Here is an 18,659-nt window from a genome sequence, read left to right on the forward strand (position 1 = left end):
GTGGCAATGCAAACAACATCTCAGAAATATCAAAAACAAATGAACAGAACCCTCAGAAAATACTCCACAATGGGGACCCTGGGATGACATTGGGTGGCAGTTCCACCACCCCCGGGGTAATCTGCTGGTAGGGAGGCTGGGCATGCTATCTCCTCTTGTATTGCCCTCTCCTCCATCTACAGGGAGAAGGAGAAGAAAAGGTGAAAACAAGGGTCTCACCCATTACCCCCTGATCCTCAACCCTTCCCACACTGATCAGCTATGTAAACATCATCAACAATAAAATTTAAAAACTGAAACTGACATCTCGTGATTTGATTATTTTATTAATCAATAAATTGTATTGTTTCTCTACCTTTGTATATATTGCTGTACAAAGGTAGTCTTTCTGCATTTTACTTGTCATTAAGGCAACTCAACTATGATTACATAGAAATTACATTACTGTTAAAAATTTCAACAAGAGGAAGAAAGGGGAGATTGAGGCAGGAATATATGACAGATTTCTTAGAGTTTTATTTATGAAATACATGACACCTGTTCTGCTTATAGCCCTAAATTTTGTAAATAATTTATTTTATCTTACATCATGTCAACCTTGTTGAGAAGAGTGGTGTAGGACAAGCATTAGGGAAAAGTGGGTGTGAACTTTGTTTTTGAACTTTCTATTTCTTCTTTCTGTTTCAGGGGGTGGGGATATAAGGCGAGAATTCATATCCAGCCTCACAACCACCCAGTACCAACACAGGTCCCATTGTGAAACACATTCTGACGGTCTTGACCAGGTGGTGTTGATAGTTTTGAAATGTTGACAGTCTCATCAATCCAAGTATGATGGAGCCCTTTCAGTGTCCTTTAGTCACCTCAGAGTCGTCATTCGCTCAGATATATACTGGCATCATTTGGCTGAGGCAGTTATCCAATTTATTCTGTCTTCCTTTCCCTGGGATATTACAGATGTCCCCTGCAGGATTCAGTGGGCTGCCATATCAGCCATGTGGATCTGGGCCCATGTCCACTATGTCTTTTCTGCTTTAGAGGATCAGTTCTCACAGCTAGGCCAAGGACCCAAGCTAGCTGGCCCAGGATCCACCACACCATCACCCATGGGGCTCATGGAGCTGGTACCCACATCATAGGTAGGCCAATAACCCAGGTCAGGTGAGACAAACGCCCTGGCGTCCACACACCCAGGGCCCAGAGAACAAGCACCCATCTTGTAGGCAGGCCAAGAACTCAGGCCAGGTGACCCAAAACCTTTAGCAACCCCCTGCCACAACACACACCTCAGGGACCATGGACTCAGTAGGCACCATGCAGGCTGACCTAGTACCCCCGCCAGATCCCCAACTCCAGGGACTCATGAAAACATCACTCACTGTGCATGCAGACCAAGGAACAGAGCACACGATTAGGATCCACTGGCATCCCCATGGACAAGGCACCTACCATGCTGGCAGGATAAGGTATGAGACTATGAGATCCAGGTTCCACTGGATACCCTGCTCCTGGAGCTCATGGATGCGACATCCACCACACAGCTGGGCCAAGGACCCAGAACGGGCAACCTAAACACTACCATATCCCACGCACCCAGGGCTGACAGACCTGCTCCAGCCACACAGGTAAGCCAAGAACCTGAGCCAGGTGACCCAGGTCTGCTTGTAACCCCAGCCCAGTTTTCGCAGACCTGGCAAGAACTGTGTGGATAGTTCAAGAAGCTGAGTGTGGGGATCTGAACCCCGCTTGATAACTCAACCCGGCTTTCACCCAGCCTCCAACACTCATGTTATTCAATATTGCTCTTCTTGGTGCTGGGATAGATATTTTGAGCAATTTTCTGTTTCTTCATTGGAGCTTTCAGTATTCTTCCTACCCATATAGTAGGACAACACATTACCAGAAACCTGTCCTTGGACCCAGTGCTTTGCTTTGAAGCTAAAGTCTTCACCATGAATGCACCCAGGATCCCATATGGGCACAGATTCTTATCCTGGCAGGCCCTGCTTTCCATCCAGCTCTCTGCTTGTGGCCTGCTAAAGCAGTCGAGGATGGCCCAAAGTTTTGGGACCCTGCACCCGTCCGGCAGACATGGAATAGGATCCTGGCTCCTGGATGTGCATCATCATAGCTCCAACCATTGTGGCTGCTTTGGAATGACTCAACAGACAAAAGATATTCTCTGTCTCTCCTCCTGTCTCTATATCTGATCTTGCAATAAAAAATAAATAAATCTTTAAAAATATATCCATTTTCTTTATCAAAAAATGTTAAAAGGTTTTAAATATAGGTGGCCAATCTTTAAAAATAATTAGAGTGCCTAAAAAAGAAGCATACACACACACAAATCACATAGATTTTGAAAATATTATTTCACCAGGATTAACTTGCCTGTGTTTAGTGTTTATGTGTTTTTCACTTAGAGTAAGAGAGAAAAAGAGAGTGAATGAAAAAGACAGATTTGCTGTTCCCTAAGTGGTCATAACAGCTGAAACGAGACCAGGTCAAAGCACATGGAAGGCAGAGGCCCAGAAATGCAAGCCATCACCCACCACATTCTCAGGCACATTACAAGGATAGTGGGTCAGATGTGGAACACAACCACCTAGTCCTGAGGTGACTATTACAGTGCTTAGAGAAAAGCAGCTAGTAGCTGGTGGGCATTCTGGGCCTGGTTATGCCAAATGTGTGTTAACTATAGCACTATGTCAGCAGAGTTGATTATTCATTATATTCTTTTTTTTCTTTTAAAAACAGTAAGTGGAGAAGCTGGGGAACTCCAGGATGGGATATGTCACTCTGGTCCCCAGGCACGTTGGTTGCAGTTTGCCTGGGGAAGGGAGCCTGTGGACATATTGAAGAGGGAGTGGGAGGGGAAGAATGACTTCTGGGGTCTTCCAAAGATTGGGTCACTCTACCAGCAATAAGAAAGATAAGGAGAAATGGTTTACTCAAAAAAACCAGAGGGCATATCTGAGTCAGAACAAAAAAAACAGCCCAGGTGGGAGACCTGCACTGGACTAAGTAGCAACAACTGCTGCCTGCTGGTGCATAAAAGTCTGGTGATAATGGGCATACCTGGCTGGGCTAGGCCACAGAGCATTTCCATTAATGTCAGAGCAGGGATGGGCAACATGAGGAGGACCACAGCACTCAGCAGAATGCAAAAGAATTGGATTTCGGGGTAGATTCTCTAGGAGATTATGGGTTCAGCTTTGTGGGATCACAGCACCTGCTGCATTACATGGAGAACTTTAGGTGGTGATAAGTCAAGCCAGGCTGGACCAGAAACTCATTTTACCAGAATCCACCTGACACTCAAGGGAGTTGGGACTATGAGGAGAACAAGTGGGGCCAGCACATGAAAGGGCCAGTACTGATGGCAGATCATGCCAAGCAGGGCCACTGCCCCAACTGGCATGTGTGAGATCTGGGGCTGTGATCAGGCCTCATATCCTAACTTATGGGAATTCTCATATAAGTTTTCAGTTGTTCCTGCAGACAGAAGAGTCATGACTGGTTGTGGGTTAGGCCAGAGAAGTCTGCAGTACAAAACAGCAATTACTTGGGCCAAATCTGAGCACATGCTGCCACACAAGAGAGCATGGACAAGTTGTATGCTGAGCCCAGCTGGGCTTGGTTGCATTACCCACCAGTAAAAGCAGAGACTGTGTGCACAGGCAAGTGGTATTGAAATCCTGCCAATATGCACAAGACCTGGGGTTTGAAATATGCCTAGTATTGAAACTCTTGGGATTCCCTTGCTGTGTTGTTATTCCCTTAGTTAGTGTTTGATGCAGGGTTATTGGTAGACTAGGTTGGACAAGACTACAGCACCTGTAGTTGGACAAGTTGGACAAGACTACAGCACCTGTCAGCATCCATGTGGGCTGGTCTGGACACAGGTCAGTCTGGATTAGGCCACAGCAACCACTGGTGCTTGCAGGAGCCATCCTCTGATGACATTGAGGATGTCAGCATCCCCTGCTGACCCAAATGAGCTGCCTGTCATGTCTCCTATGATGTCCACTATTCAGGCATAAACAACTGAGGAGAAACAGTCCCAACACATGCACTCTAGGGATGGGTCCAGTGATCCACTTGGAGAGCCCCCAAAAATTCCACCTGTAATGACCTCAGACTTGACTCTTGTGTGCACTGGCCAAGTCAGGGATAACATAAACCCATTACTTCTACTAGGCAATGGAGATTCTGATACCCCAATCCTAATTCTCACATAGACTGATAGATGGTATGGCCCTGCATAAGTATCATCTATTAGGAAATTGCGCACAGTTCCTCTGCCAGGCATTTCCCAGCATCAGATCTAGCACCTGTCAGGACCTGCTGCAATTCTTCCTGGCATGATTCATTTCTAGTTCTGGCAGTTGTCAACTGGGATGTGGCTTAGCTCAGCTGGCCTGCACACATTAAGGCTCTCATATTTACCAATAAGTATAACAGCCAGACCGGCCAGTCCCACCCATGATTGGACCACCGCCAGTCCCAGCTCTCATGCTTACCAGTGGAAGCAGCAGCCAGCATAGGAGTTACCCAAGTTACCCTACCAGGCATTTCCATGTCCATAAATACTAGCATATGTAAGTATTGAGAAACTTATCTCTCTAATGATTTTGAAATATATGCTAAATTATTGTAAGTTAGGATTAAAAAATATTAACTATAACATAGCAGTCACAGACTTAGCACAGCATTAACCATCATATTCAACAAGCAAAAAATTAGAAATATCATAGAATCATGGGAGTAGAACCAACCATCAAATCTCAAGATGCTCTTTCTCTTTCTACATTATTTTGTATTTGGCATTAAGCACAACATAGTAGGGTAAACACATGATAATTGTCTTTGGGAACTGGGTTGTCCTACAAAGCAAAACATTGCAAGGTGAGGTGCTGAAGGGCAGCTATTTGCATTTGCCACAGTGTAGGAGAAGGAGAAAGAGGATTCACCTGAGTCCATCACGATCTCTTGGGAAACACCTGATTTCTGTCCTTGCCAGAGTGCCAGGGGCAAGCTGCTGCTTAGAGGTCAGGAAGCTGCTTAATGAGCAGGAGCTGTAAGGAGTTATTTGAATATCCCACCCTGGACCTGGCACCATTTCTTCTTCCTCACAGTTCGCGTCAGTCCAGTCATCCACCAATCAGATGTAAACCAGCATTTCACCTAAGAATCCCACCCCCAATCGTCCAACCCGTTTCCAAATCCCACCCACTCACCACTCATCCCTAGGCATTCACCTGCAGGCACCAATCCCTTGGGGCCTGTCCTCAATCCCTCCCAATCCCCGCCCCCCACACACACACCTTGCAGACAAAAAGGCCCCAAGGGGCAGCTCGCTCTCTCTCTTCTCCTTCTGACCTCCAATCCCCCCCAGCTCCCCTTCCCCCTTTTCTCTCCACAACTTCCATCCCATTCCTCCTCCACTGTAACAAAACTATGATACCCTGTTGCATCTGGTGTTTCAGCTCACAGTAAGAACCAGGTTGCAGGAATTACTTGCACACAATAATATCATAATATCTTATGAACTAGAACTCTAAACTTTTTACAATAACTAACAGGTGCCTGGAGCTATAATTAACTCCTCTACTGTGGTGCCGCAGACTGTGCAACCTTGGGCTAGAAGCACCCTGGTTGTTGCCTTTGCTGCCCGAGTCTGATTCAGGGACCACTGACTTCCTCCTTCTCTCTACCGTGTCTGCTCTGCAGCTTCAGTCTCCAGCATCCATTACCTTAGGAGGAATTGGGATTCCATACTGACACCTTTGGTCTACAGCTCACACATAGTTGTGCCAAGCAGATACTGCACGAGGGGTCCCAGGTTATGGACAGAGAACTTTTATTTGGCTAAAATGAGTACTGAACTAACCTAGCTAACATCTGAGATAAGCTGGTGCTGGTACTGCTGTATTTCACTAAGGAATGCATTTTTCATGATTATCAAATGGTACAACATTTTTTGAATCTCCTAGGCAATTGTCATTCCTGGTGAAGAAATGAGGATAATAAGAGGTCCATGTTAGTAGACAATGAGAGGTGTAAACTGCCTAGAGTACAAACAACCAAATTTGCAACATTTGGAGATTTGGGGGAGATTTGGTCCAAAAATTTTATCTTGGAGGGAAATGTTGTGCAGTGAGAGGTCATATGAGTTTTGCAGTGTGAGGAAGCTTGGTTGTTCATCACCTGAAACTGAGTAGAGGAGGAAAATTATAACCCCTAGGCATTTACTAGCCTCTACAGACTGAGTCACCACTCTGTCCATTCGGTTTGTGAGGAGGAGATTAACTAATTGTCATCGTATTTCCAATAAAGTGTCAGGTGAGGGGAAATGCTTGCATGAGAATCCTGAGAGTTAACAGTCTTCTCTCTGCTCACACTGCATTCTTGCATGACTCCATGTTATCTTCATGATGCAGTAAGAAGAGCTCTATCAACGACACCTGCCTGACAGTTATTGCATCGTCTGTGAGTTGGATACAGCCAGCGTTTCCAGCCACTTGCATTTTCTCCTGCAATTTCATTGCTTTCCTCTTGTGCTGTCAGGTGAGAGAGTTTTATTCCTACCTTCACTGTCTTTTTACCTACAAAGATTGACCATTTTCAACAGTTTTTTGTCTGCCATGGAAACCTTTGGTGTGCACTCGATTGTAGTTCAATGCAATGAAAAATGTGTTTTGAAGGTAAGTTGCTACGGGCCAAAGTGTCTGGTGCAAAAATATGACTTAATTTGTAGTTAGGGGAGGTTATCAAAAATCAGGGAACTCTATATTTTGTAAACCATATGAACAAAAATATTTGCATCTGTTAGCTGCATTTCAGAGACATCATGATGTATGCTGCTAGTTAAGTCTAAGAGGACTTGTGAAAGCTTGTGCTTTTTAATTGTCAAAATCATTAACTCATCCTAAGACTCACCCCATTGTTAGTAACCCTAAAAAGTTGATTCTCCAAAGATAATAAGTCACCTTTATGCATGTTAGCAACCAAGTTACATGTTGACTTGCTCTTATCATTCAACATCCTATGTGATACTTTATTGCTTTACACGATTGAATCATTCAGTCTAAGTCATATCTATTCTGCTTTTGGTTGCACCATTTGACTGAAGATCACTTATCATTCAAAACCAGAATAAATTCTATTATCTCTTCGGACATTTGGACAATGTATTAAACACTGCATCATCCCCTGTGTTCTTAATCATTCATTTAATTGGAAAATCAATTTTGAGTTTGTGACCAGTGATGAATAGATATTCCTCAAGGAATCAAGCAACAGCTCATTAAATGTGAGAAATACTTGATGTTTGATTGAAGCACTGAGGGTGGAAAGTAATAGCATTGGAAAGGTTCAAAATAGTATTGAGGCATCCCCAAATGTGAGAGCAACATTATGAATGGGAAAATGTGAAGTTTGGATCTCTGCTCTGGTGGTTACATCTGCTTTGTATGAATATGACTCAGGTTCAAATGCTTCCTCCTGGAAGTGAAATGCACCACACAAAAAATGAGAAACCAATCTCAGCTTTCAGAATTCCTTCTCCTGGGATTTTCAGGGGACATAGCACAGCAACCTTTGATCTTTGATTTGTTCCTCTTCATGTACCTGATCCCTGTCAGTGGGAACCTGGTCATCATGCAGGATATCCTCACTGACCCCCACCTCCACACACCCATGTACGTCTTCCTCACCAACCTGTCCTTCTTTGTTATCAGCCTCACTTCCACCACCGTCCCCAAGATGCTGGCGAACATCAAGACACACAGCAGAGCCATCAGCTATGCAGGATGCATCACACAGATGAACTTCTTCCTATTTTTGCAGAACTGGACAATTTTATATTGGCTGTGATTGCCTATGATCGCTTTGTGGTCATCTGTCACCCGCTGCACTAGCAGTCATCATGAAGCCAAGGTTCTGTGTTCACTTGCTTCTCTTGTGTTGGGCCGTCAGTCTCCTACATGCCCTGTTGCAAAGTTCAATGGTACTGCATCTATTCTTTTGCCTTCTTGTGGAAATTCATCACCTTTTCTGTGAACTGAATGAGGTGGCCAGACTTTCCTGCTTGAACACTTTTCTTAAGGGTGTGGCCCCATATGTTGTACCTATGCTGCTAGCCACTGTTCCCCTGGCTTGGATCCTCTATTCCTACTACAATATATTCTCCTCCATCCATTCCATTTCCTCAGCTAAGGACAAGTATAAAGCATTTTCCACCTATGCCTCTCACCTCTCTGTAGTTTCTTTGTTTTATGGCACAGGTCTAGGTGTGTACCTTAGTTCTTCTATGACCCATAACTCACACTCCACTTCCCTGGGCTCAGTAATGTACACAGCGCTCACTCCCATGCTGAACCCCTTCATCTACAGCCTGAGGAATACAGACATGAGGAGATCCCTGAAAAGACTCTTGTTGCATAACTGTAGTGGAATCCATGGTAAAAGGGCTGATGGGTCTCAAGCCTCAGGTCAGACACTATGATGCATTTATCAGAGGAGGAAGCAGAGCTTGCCTAGTCTGTTCCCTGTATTGGCTGTTTTATTTTATTATTTATTATTTTGTTATTTATATCTTATTATATATTATTTATATCTTATTATTTATATCTTTCTTAATTTCAGGTCTTCAGTGGACACTGCAAATACCTGGTCTGTTGCATGGCACTGTGTCTTAGCTCAGATAGTTCAACACAGATTGTTTTTCATTTTTATGTCTTCACATGTTTGTGGTCAATACTATTCTAGAAAAACAAGAAGACTCGGAATTTCATGAAGAAATGGATGTGAATGAGCAGATCGCGTATATGCTAAACAATTTTTAGTTCCATGTGTATTTTACAGTATGTATCCTACTTTTACACTTAGTTACTGTACATATTTAGCAACCTAAATTAACACATGTGTTTTTGCTTTGTGGCTGACCTGTTTCAGTCTGCATAATGGTTTCACGTTGCATCAAATTTATTGCAAAAGACAGCTTACTTTTGATGGTCTGGTGGTATTACAGTGCACATGCAGTCCACATTAACTGTTGTAAGGAATCTTAATTAGCACCATAACATATAATGGCACTATTTAACTTCTTCTGAGCTTTAGCTTATTTTTCAGATAACATGTTTAAGAGCAATAGTGGTAAAAGATTTGAATGCTGTATATTAGTTCTTTGGACAACTCCTGTTACATGGGAAGCCATTTATGCAATTTTAGAGTAGGACTGAACTCTCATATTTACCCATCAACCCTGCATGTGCTCCATCCCCCAGGAAGCATAAACTTTGGCATAGAACCAACTGGTCCTTCTTGTCTAGGCGCCTGCTCTTGGAACCAGAGTGGGATCCACAGTGACTGACATAAGTCACTTATAATAATGAGACTCTATTACTGCAAGTATACTAAATACACTCTCATCTCCAAGGAGGCTCCCAAGTAAAGAGATCATTTTTAAATGTGTAAGAATTAGAAACACTATGAATCAAAGAAGAACCATTTTCCATCCCAGATAACTTGTGCAAGACAATATTCTGCTCTGCTATGTCCAAGTACTTTGTGCTGAAAGGGCCTTGTCCATGTGTAGAGGTCTGTGATTGAGTCAATGTTGGTGAACATGCTTTTCCCTTCAATTTTCTTCACACTTTCGCTTGGAATGTTCCTGAGGTATCTCTGACCTTGACTCCTTACCTGTAATGGGGAGGACATCTATCCTTTTTTGCATTTGGCACAATCATTCCAGAAGAGAAATGGAGCAGCTGAGGGAACCACATGGACACCCTCCATTCCACTGCCCTTCAGGCTCAGGGATCTCTCCAACAACATCAGCTCATGCAGAAACTGAGTCTTCTCCAGCAGTTTCTGTCAGGATCTTGCATGTTCTTGTTCCTATGCATGCGTTTCCCCAACGATTCTGATTCCTCAGAAGGCAGTCTCCATGTCATGACTTTGTAACTGCAGAATATATTTGAATATGAGCAACACATCATTTATAAACAATATCTTCCATCATGGGAACCAATTCCACAATAAAAATCACCAGACTATTATGACCCTGGCCTGATTACCTTGGTTATCGTATATGGTATCCTTAGGAACAAAAAGAACCATCCCACAACCAAACTGTTTGAGTTGGTAAGTTATGACAGAATGGAATGTGTAGTTGAGAATCATGCTGAAGATCAGGCTCCACTGGTTCTGAAGTCAGCCATATGTCTTTGTTCATGTGTCTGAAGTTCATTCAAGGTGAACTCTGTGTGGCTGTGGTGACTGTCTTTGTGAATGTGTCTCCTGAGATGTGGTCTTTTCCTCCAGCCTATATTTGAGCTGTGGCATTTGCAGTGGAGTATCCCTGCACGGTGTCAATGCAAGTGCCAAGTCCACTGCAGAGCTAAATGAACTGATTTAGTTGTGCATTGCGTGGCAGAGTGAGCAAGAGAGAGGGGGATGCAGGCAGACAGAGATGACAATCTAATTATGCAGGTTCACTCCCCAAAAGTTCTCAGTGGCTGAGGGCTGAACCCAAAAACATGATTTATATCTGTGTCTCTCACACAAGGTGCAGAGAACTCAAGGTCTTGGATAGAATTCTGCCTGCCTCCCACATGCACTGGCTGGGAGTTGGATAGAGGCAAAGCAGCTGGGACTTGCCATGTGGGAGGGCAAAGAAACCAGTCATCAAATTTCACTTTTACATGAACTTTCTGAAGTGCCCTTGTTTGTGTGTGTGCACGCATGTGTGAAATTTAGCCTATATGAATACATTTATAAGAACTTAACCTTGCTGAGTACAGAGAATAAATATTAGGCTTTATTCTATTTGTAATAGCCGCGTAAATGTGTCTTTCCACTTGAAGAATTTGTACATTAATTTGTTTCATCTTCTTGTGTCTAATCTGAATTTAACCCATATAAAGAAGATAACAATTACCACTTTCAGGGGATGTGTGAATTTTCCTGTTTATTTTAACCAAATACATAAATTCCTCTGTTAACTAATGTATATCTAATAGTTTTGATTTTTAACTCCTTCTGAATTTTAATTCAATTTTGTAGATACAATTGCACGGACACCATCATGCTTTCCCTCTATTCTTCCCCTAACTAAATCCCCTAATCCTACCTTTCCTTTTTCCCTTAATATTTAAAAAATGTATTCTTGCCAGTCTCTGTCTGTTGGAGCTTTCAATTGACTGGGATGATACTCTGCTGGCTCTGTCTTCAGACCAGAGAGGGTATACCTAAGAAGCCGTTGAACTTGACTGGACAATAAGATGCTGGACTCTATGTTTGGTATATGCTTGCAATGGGGGAATCTCAACTGAACTTGAGCTGTGGTTATGCAACAAGGTGGAGGAATCCACCATGGTGGGAGGGTTTGGGGAGGGGTGGGGAGAACCCAAGTACCTATGAAACTGTGTCACATAATACAATGTAATTAATGAAGTAAAAATAATAAATAAATAAATAAATGTATTCTTACTCTCTTCTACAGTCACAGCTTACTGCACAATTAACCACCATGTACAACAAATAAAGCAATTAGAGAAATCACAACTTCCCAGGAGTAGAAACAATGATCAAATCTCAAGAAGCTCTTTCCAGTTCTACATAAATTTGTATTCGGCATTAATTACAACATTCTAGGAGAAACACATGATAATTGTCTTTGGGAACTGGGTTGTCTTACTAAGCAAAACATGGCAAGGCAAGGTGCTAAATGGCAACTATCTGTGATTGCCACAAAGTAGGAGAAAGAGAAAGAGGTATTACCTGAGAGAGCATTCACCTGTTTTCCATCATGATCTCTTGTGAACCACTTGCTTTCTGTCATGGCCAGATTTCCAGGGGCCAGCTGGTGCTAAGAGGTTAGGGAGCTGCTTAATGAGCAGGTGCCTGGAGCTATAAGTAGCTTCTCTGCTGTGGTCCCTCTGTGCAGTCTTGGACTAGAAGCAGCCAGGTTGTGCCATTTGGGGTCCTGAATCTCGCTCAGAAATTAGTGCTTCCCTCCTTCCTCTTCCATGCCTTGGATGGAGCTTCAGTCTCCAGCATTCACCATCCAGGGAGGAATTTGGGATTCCACAGTTATCTCCTCCCACAGTTCTCATGCAGGTAAGTCTGGATGAACTGCAGAGGAGCCTCAGAGTATGGAGACAGAGAGCTTTCCCTGGGCTCAAATAGGAGCCTAACTAACCTAGCTGGTACCCCCAGGAAGGTGTGCGGGTTCTTGTGTATTTAACTAATGAATTAATTTCTTCATCATTACCCAAGGACAGGAAATTGTTTGGATCTCCTAAAACAGTGGTCTTTACTGCAGAAGAAATAATGGCAAGAAAAGATTAATTCTGATAGGCCATGAGTGGTTTAAATTGCCTAGAGTGGATGGAGCCAATTTAGCAGCATCTGGAGATCTGGCGGAGTAGAGGAGGAATTTTTCTACATGGAGGGACATGGGGTGGAATGAGGTTGTATCAATTTTCCAGTGCGAGGGAGCTTGGTTGTTCACCACGTGAAACCCACTAGAGGGCAAAGTATTGTGGAACACACCAACCGTGCTATTAAGGATTACTTTATTAAAACAAAAAGGGGGAGTATAGCACTCCCAGGGATCATCTGAACCTTGTGTTATTTATCTTAATTTTTTTAAGCATTGGATGCTGAAGGAACTCACCTACAAGTCTGCAGTTCCCTCTGGGGAGCATGAGAGTTGGCTTCGGGGTTGGGCCTGGGCAGGCACATCTATAGCATACATCAGCATTTGTGTGGACCAAGTCTGAGGGCAGGCCAAGTAGGACCAAATCTGAGCAATTGCTTTCTCAGAAGAGAGCCTGGAAAGAATATGTGCTTTGCCCAGCTGGACTGGGCTGCAACACCCACCTGCAAGAGTTGAGACTGTGGATGTACCAGGACAGGTTGAGTTGAAACAACTGCCAACGCACGCAAGACCCAGGAATGGTAACAGGCCTATTAGGGAAACTGTTGGGACTCCCTTACTGGGCTAGAGCTCCCATTGCTGAGTGAAAGGCAGAGTTCAGGGTGGACCAGGCGGGGCAAGGCCACTGTATCAGTCAGCAGCTGTGTGGACTGGTCTGGGTTCAGGACATCTGTTAAAGTCCCAGAACCCACTGGTGCTTTCCAAAACCATCCTCTGATGAGACAATCAACATCTCCCACTGAATCAGAGGAGCTGACTTTTGTGTCTCCATGAGGTCTGCTACTCAGGCAACAGCAACAAAGGAGACCCAGTTCAACACCTGCACTTCAGGGTTAGAGCTTAATGATGTATTTGGGGAACCTCCGAGAGAACTTATCAGGGGTCACCTCAGACTTGACCCTTGTGTGAACTGGCCTGGGCAGGGTCAGATTGAGTCCTTCACCTGCACCAGCAAATGGACATATTGTTGTCTAGACCCAATATTCAAATGAACTAATGGATGCTGTGATGCAGCAATAGGTACAGCCTAGCATGGAAGTGCCAACAGCTCCCCTGCCAGGCATGTTCCCAGCACCAGATCTTGCACCTGCCAGGCACTGCTGCAATCCTGCCTGACATGATTCACATCTATTCCTGGAACTTGTCAGCTGGGTTGTTGCCTAGCTCGGTTGGCCTGCACCCATCAAGGCTCTCCTGTTTGCCAACGAGAGACCCAGATTCAGATCCCAGCTCCCAATGTCAACTCATGGGCAAGGTTCAGCAGCTGCAGTCACCAAGTACCAGAGTCCAGCTCCAGCTGAGTTTGGAACTCGCAAAGGGTGCATGGAGTAGGCACAAGAGAAAATAAATGGATTACTATTATTTCATGATCATAACGGACAACGCAAGAAAGTTGTCCCCCTTATTTATACAGAAAGAGTCACAAACCCTGAACAGATTTTTTACCTCACGGTCAAGTGGGTGTTTCCAAGGATAATTCTGCCCTTTGCTTCACCTTAAAGCTCTCAGTAGAAATTCTCAATATCAATCAGTAACACATTCCTACTACAATCCTCATTCTACAACTTAATCTTGAATCAGTTAAGGGAGGAAATGCATTACAAAAGGGGGGGGGGAGGGAAGTGAATCCTAAAGATCAAGGATGGTCAAATGGGGGCAGCAGAGACAGATACAGCATGAATAATAAAAGGTCCTTTTGCAGTTATCAAGGACATTAACCCCCAAGCTTACATTGATAACAAAATCCAACTCCACAACATTAAACAATGCCTGTATAGATTACAGAATTCTTCAGTGGGGTAGCCCGGTGTCCATGCAAAGGAAGGTGGAACTGCCTTCAGGTGGCTTGTAGATACATTCATCAGGCCCTGCCATGCAGAGGGAAATTCCTTGTGGCCCTGAATGCAATGGAACAGTTCTCCACACACCTTCGTGTCCTCCACACCCACTGCATGAACCCCAGGAACTGAGGAGCGATGCAATTGGTGAGAACTACCTCTCATCCTGTCTCTCTGCCACTCAAATGAACAAAACCTAACATTCTCCAGTGATTCAATGCAAGATAGGACATGTTGTTCTGTCAACGGGAAGGTCATCTCTGACTCTCTAGTCATAAGGAGTCTATCTGTGAAAATACAATGTCCATTGCACACAACAATTCACATGTGCATTTGGTCAGCAAGAGTGCCTGACAACACTGTGTCAGTTGACAGGAGACACTGTAAAGACAGAGCTGAATATGAACAAAGTTTAGTAGAGTGATGTGCCAATGTTTGCTGTGAGACACGCAGGTGTGCTGAGAAGGTGACAGACAAGTTAAGAGGGAAATAAGAAATAAACTTAGTGTTTAATCCATGCTGAGAGAGAAGAAAGAGAGAAGAGATAGCGTGTGCAACCGTCCACTGCTTCAGTACCCAATGGCTGCAAAGTCTATGGCTTGTCTAAGATGAATCCAGGGACCTAAAATGACATCCAGGATTCCCATGCAGGTGGCAGGAACCTCCTCTGGGAACCAAATGAGAAGTGGAACAACTGAGATAAGAAGTGGAACTCTAGTCTGCTAAATTGGCATCATTCAACAAGGGCTTAATGTTTTTCGGTAAAGAATTTTTTGAAGTAATGACTGTGAATTTAATAAATCAAACAAAGCAACCATTTAGGATAGCCTTCCCTCCTCCTCTCCTGCCCAACAATAGGATTAAAATGGATGGCGAGGAGTTCCAGGTGGTGGACCCTCTGAGAGACGCAACCACAGTGAAGGCTGCAACTGGGTAGATACTGGTGCTATTACTCCTGTTTTCAGTTTTTACTTCTTTACTTTTGATATATGTACATAATTGATCAGGGTGGGAAAGATCTAGGGTTAGGGAAAAGTGAGTGCAATCATTTTTTCCAAATTTTTTATTTCTTCCTTATTCTGGGGGAAGGAGAGACATAATGGGAGAATCCATACTCAGCCTCCAAACTGCCCCAGTACCCAGGAATGGAGAATGATGCATTATCAGATGTGGAGCACTTTCTGTGGGTTTTGCGCAGGTGGCTTGGGTAGTTCTGAAATGTTCTCAATCTTGCTGATCCAAAGATGAGGAAACACTCCTGCTGTCCATTGACTAAAGACCTTAGCATCTGCATTTGCCCATATTTTTGCTGTCATTGTTTGACTGGAGTAGTTGTCCAATTTGTTTTGTTCATCTTCCTCTGCAGAATTCAATGAGCTATAATATTCTCCAAGTGCATAAGGGCCTGCCATCCACTGCTTTGTCTGATCCAATGATGAGGACATGTTCTCATAGGGAGGCCCTAGGTCTTGGCACATGTGACACAGACCCTCCAGAACTTCTTTCCTGGGGCTCGGGGATCTGGTCCCCATTGCAAAAATAAGCCCAAGAATATGAACAAGGCAACCCAGGCCCTGCTGGATGCCCACCAACCACACATCCCCCAACAGCCTTACCCTCTCTGCATTTGTACAGAATTGATTGAGAAATGAGGTGATTGAGACTCACCAAGAACACTGATATGATAAATTGGCATCACCCAGCAGGGGCTTAACCATTTTTGGTGATGGTGATGATTTATTTAGTTTTATTTGAAAGGCAGATCAGATTTACAAAGAGAGACAGAAAGATCATCCTTTCTGAATCACTCCTCAAATGGTCACAATGGGCAGAGTTGAATGGATACAAAGTCAGGAGCCAAGAACTTTGTCCAGGTTTCCTACATGGGTGCAGGGACTAAAGGGTTTGAGCAATCCTCTGCTGCTTTCCAAGGCCATTGCCACAGAACTGTATGGGAAATGGAGCAGCCTGGACAAGAACTGGCATGCACATGGGATCTAGGTACTTGCAAAGTGAGAATTTAGCCTTTGTGTCAGGCTCAGAATTAAGATTTGGCGCCACAGAACTGGACAATGATGCATAAATGTATCTCCAACTGCTTTATTCCAGGAACACACAGAACTATCATCATGCCATAGACTCAGAGAAATCTCCTTGGATGGGAATGTAGCTCAATACTATAAGAGTAATACACCATATCACTTTATGATTCAGAAAGGAAATCAAGGTGGTTTAATTTTAAACTCAAAAAAAATTTTTGGGAAAGTGAAAAATGAACAAGGAAGAGAAGTGCAAAACTCCAAGAGAACTGAGAATGTTAGGAAGGAAGCAGCAAAATGCAAATTGTAGAACAAGGCGAAGATTTCAGAAAATGACCAGAAGGGCAGGTGGGTTGGAGGAGGCTCTACTTGGCACTTCTGCAAGCCCTGAGTTTCAAAGACCTGATTTGTGGCTATGACTGAAAAATGGCCATCGGAAGATTTCCCTCAGATGTATTTTCACAGCCCTCTGGATATCATTATTCCTGAGACTGTAGATGAAGGGATTCAACATGGGGGTGACCACAGTATACAACACCGAGGCTGCTGCAGTTGAGTGTGAGTTTTGTGTAGCAGCTGAACTGAGGTACACACTCAGTCCTGTTCCATAAAACAAGGAAACAACAGAGAGGTAGGTGAGAGGCACAGGTGGAAAAGGCTTTACACTTCCCCTGAGCTGATGAGATGGCACGGATGGAGGAGGCGATCTTAGAGCAAGAGTAAAGGATCCCAGCTAGAGGACCCCCTCCCAGTAACACAGTAGCAAGATCCATCATGAGGTAATTGAGCAAGGTGTCAGAACAGGCTCTGTAGATCACCTGATTCAACTCACAGAAAAAGTGATGGATTTCCACTTGTGTGCAGAAGCTCAGACTCAGCACCAGTAAGCTGTTTAACAATGCAGTCAGGACACTGATGACCCAGCACAACAGAACCAGCTTCACACAGAGCTGGGGGTTCATGATGACTGCATAGTGCAGAGGATGACAGATGGCCACAAACCGATCATAGGCCATCAAGGTGAGGAGAAAGTTGTCCAGTGCAACAAACAATATGAAGAAGAACATCTGTGTGATGCAGCTTGCATAGCTGATGGCTGTGCTCTGTGTCTGAATGTTCACCAGCATCATGGGGATGGTGGTGGTGGTGAAGCAGATGTCCACCATGGACAGGTTGGCGAGGAAGAAGTACATGGGCTTGTGGAGGTGTGGGTCTGAGAGGATGGCTAGGATGATGAGCAGGTTCCCACTTACAGTGACCAGGTACATGGAGAGAAATAGCATGAAGATGAGAGGCTGCAATCCTGGATCCTCTGAAAGTCCCAGGAGAAGGAATTCCACAACCCATGTGTGATTCCTTGCTTCCATGTCAGCAATGTGACCACCAAAAGTGAAAAAATGGGTAGATGTGAGCACTAGTTACATGCTGCCAAAACCATGACGTGTGTTCTTCATGTCAGTCTGAATGTCCCCAGAATGCCTCTGTTCTCTGGTGTAGAATTGCTCTCTGCCTATGCTCACTTCCTCATAACGCTGTGCCTGCTGCAGCTACAACAAGATTCCTTGATGCCCTTGAGCACAGGATGTTGAATCATCATGTTCCAGATACTATATCAACAGTGTGTGAGCAACCCTGAGAAACAAACATTCCTAAGTGTGAAGAAGACAAAACAAACCATGCAACACATCAGTGGAGGCACAGCTATGCTGGGAAATAAAGAAATCAGGTATAAGAGCAAGGGTAAATCGGGTTGTACTTTCCTGTATCTCCGGGTCAAGCAAGCCGAGCAAAGTGACATTTCCTCAAGGATTTAGATCTCAACGAATATAAAGGAGGTAAACAAAATTGTCTGGGAACTGGTGTGTCTGACAAGAGCCATTGGTCATGCAGAGTCCCTGTGGAGAGGCTCATTTCAGATGATCAATGCCATCACAGCAGAATCCCAAAACATGAATAAGTAACAGGAAACTGCTGAGAGATAGATTAGAGAATATGGAGGCAGGCAGTAGGCTCATCCCCATGACACTTCAAGATGGAGGAAGATCTTCTGCCCAATGTCACTGCAGTTCATCTTTCTGTGATGACATGCAAACACCTTCCTTGAAGTGAAAAGGGTGCCGCTCTATTTCCACATCTGCTTGTGTTATTTTGGCTACTGTACTATGTGTGACATAAGAGGACATGCTCCTGAATTACAATTTACCCATCTTAACCAAAACATACCATGAAAGGAGAGAAGCTCTCAAACACTGTGCTTTAGCAGCTTGTATTGGTAGTTGTGGATTGCTCAGCACCATGGGATCTGTGCCTAACCGACCACTGTCCACAAGTGAG

General features: G+C 44.1%; 2 pseudogenes; one reads left to right on the forward strand and one right to left on the reverse strand.

The window, feature by feature from the left end:
- Positions 1–7,533: 7,533 nt before the first annotated feature.
- LOC105941868 (olfactory receptor 7A40-like) lies at positions 7,534–8,509 on the forward strand (annotated as a pseudogene).
- An 8,210-nt stretch (positions 8,510–16,719) lies between these two features.
- On the reverse strand, positions 16,720–17,692 carry LOC101522391 (olfactory receptor 7A10-like; annotated as a pseudogene).
- Between the last annotated feature and the right edge of the window lie 967 nt (positions 17,693–18,659).

Source organism: Ochotona princeps, chromosome 28, assembly GCF_030435755.1.
Source record: "Ochotona princeps isolate mOchPri1 chromosome 28, mOchPri1.hap1, whole genome shotgun sequence".
In the NCBI taxonomy this organism is placed as follows: domain Eukaryota; kingdom Metazoa; phylum Chordata; class Mammalia; order Lagomorpha; family Ochotonidae; genus Ochotona; species Ochotona princeps.